Consider the following 2,399-nt stretch of genomic DNA (forward strand, 5'->3'; position numbering starts at 1 on the left):
AGGAATCCCAAATTGATGTCAGTTCCAAACAATGGCATGTATGCAATTCACAAAGCAATCTCTAATACATTTGCCTACTGGATCCTCACTTCAATCCTGCAAGGAAGTGTTCTTAGACTCCTTTACAAAGAAATAACGGAGGCTTAAAAGGACTAAATTATTAAAAAAAGAAAGAAAGAATAAAAATAAAAGGACTAAATTATTTGCCCAGGTCACTGAGAAAGAAATTAGCTGGGTTAGGCCATAAATTCAGTTTCTATTTCTTTCTTTCTTTCTTTCTTTCTTTCTCTTTCTTTTCTTTCTTTTCTTTCTTTCTTTCTTTCTTTCTTTCTTTCTTTCTTTCTTTCTTTCTTTCTTTCTTTCTTTCTTTCTTCTTTCTTCTTTCTTTCTTTCTTTCTTTCTTTCTTTTTCTTTCTTTCTTTCCTCCCTTCCTTCTTTCTTTCTCTCTTTCTCTCTTTCTTTCTTTCTTTCTTTTTCTTTCTTTCTTTCCTGTCTTTATTTTAATTCCATCTAAAAAATATAGAATGCATACAAATTTTGTGTCATCCTTGAGGAGAGGCCATACTAATCTACTCTGTATCATTCCAATTTTTGTATATGTGTTGCCAGAGAAGCTAGCACCAGATTTTCTGTTCTTAAACAGGATTTTTTCTATCCTCTTTTCTCTGCAAGAGCTTTTCTGGCCAGGTGATTGAGGAACATAGGCTCAGGGAAGCTGAATTTAGCCAGAGGTCAATGGGACCCTTCAAAAAACCTGCCGTCCCCCCTCAAGCACTTGAGAGCCCAGAGTGGGTTAAGTCTTCCCTGGCTCAGTCCCAATAGACATTAAATTCACCTGTGCTTGCTCTGAAATAAATCAGTGTCCTTTTCTGCTGCTGCTGTTGTCTGGAAATAATGCAAATGCAATGGGCCTGCACTGACATTGTGCTTCCCTGGAAGGAGACACATAATAAATTGTCCCTTAATACTGTTAAAGGGACATTTTCCTCTAACTCAGGAGCTTTTGAGGTTGGTCTGTGCTACTCACCCAGCAATGAGGAAGATATGGTGCCTTGTCACTGGGCCCAGTTGTTCATGTGACCTCTCAGTGCTCTTTGGTTTACTGCATTGCTAAGTTCAAGGATGTATTTCCCAGCCCCCAAGTCAAGTCATAGGACTTGCTGGTAACCTAGACTGGTTTCCTTGTCTGTGATTTGAATTTATTTTATTTTATTGTATGCATTTAAATTTTGCTTATTTGGATGCTTGAAAGCCGAGGGAAACTGGAGCTCCTGGTCCATGCCATTCATCTTTTGGAAGAACGCCAAAGCTGTTTCCGCAGAGGACAGAAGGCATTGGGCTCCCCTGCAGGAAGCCACTGCTGCTCCTTAATTGTTTGTTAGAGGAAGAATCAAGGGTAAAATTTAAAGTAAATGGCTGGTCGGGTTGCACTAATTCATCAAAGCATGCTTCAAGTCAGTAGTCAGAGCATGCATCAGCCCCTGGCACCACCACTTTACCCAGCAGACCTCTGAGCAGATGAAATCATTAGGAAGCATTCAGCAATGCTTGAAAAGCAAAGAGAGAGGAGGCAAGGATTTCTGTGCATGCTCCACTTTGCCACATGGGAAAACACCAGTTGTCTGTGACCTAGTTATCTGGGAGAGATACCCACAAAACTGTTCACTGCATGGGAACCCCATCCTCCAGTGCACCCTGTGTGCTCAGAAAACAATTAGAGCTTCCTATTTTGATTCTATTCCTTTTGCTTAGAGTTTTTTTAGTTGCAGTAAAGACCAATCCACTTAAGGTAGCTTAAAAAAAGGATAATTTTATGGGGATAGACCATGGACAGAAAATAAAACCCAGGTTCATTAGAAATTGGAAGTAGGAACTGGAAAGTTTTCAGAAAACTGTCAGCATTCCATCTCTCTCTCTCTCTCTCTCTCTCTCTCTCTCTCTCTCTCTATATATATATATATATATATATATATATATATATATATATATATACCTGGTCCCTTGTCTGTGCAATGCTTCTTTCTCCTGCTTCTCTATGAAGTCTCCTTGATTTTAAGCATGCAGTCATTTGATTCATTCAGTAAATATTGAATCCTACCATATGGCTGGCATTGTTCAGGGTTCTGGGGATACAGCAATGAACAAAATAGACAGAAACCCATGCCCTTGTGGAATATGCACTGCGGTGGGGAGGCAGACTCTGAGTGGTATAAATAAGTACAGTGTGTTAGACAGTAGTAAGTGCTTAGAAGAAACAATCAGGACAAGAAATGAAATGTTGGGACAGCAATTAAAATCTTGCAGAGGATGGTCATGGAAGACCCTACTGGGAAGGTTGTTTTTAAATAAGTACCTTCAGAAAGTAAGAGAAGTAATTCTATAATGTCAGAGCACACTGG

The 2,399-nt window shown here is 39.4% G+C and overlaps 1 non-coding gene across 1 annotated transcript; it reads right to left on the reverse strand.

Annotated features, from left to right (window-relative positions):
• Nucleotides 1-513: 513 nt before the first annotated feature.
• On the reverse strand, nucleotides 514-621 carry LOC113917368. Its single transcript, XR_003518215.2, has one exon. It is a non-coding gene; the product is annotated as a U6 spliceosomal RNA (small nuclear RNA).
• Between the last annotated feature and the right edge of the window lie 1,778 nt (nucleotides 622-2,399).

The sequence above is a fragment of the Zalophus californianus genome, chromosome 4 (genome assembly GCF_009762305.2).
Source record: "Zalophus californianus isolate mZalCal1 chromosome 4, mZalCal1.pri.v2, whole genome shotgun sequence".
Taxonomy (NCBI): Eukaryota; Metazoa; Chordata; class Mammalia; order Carnivora; family Otariidae; genus Zalophus; species Zalophus californianus.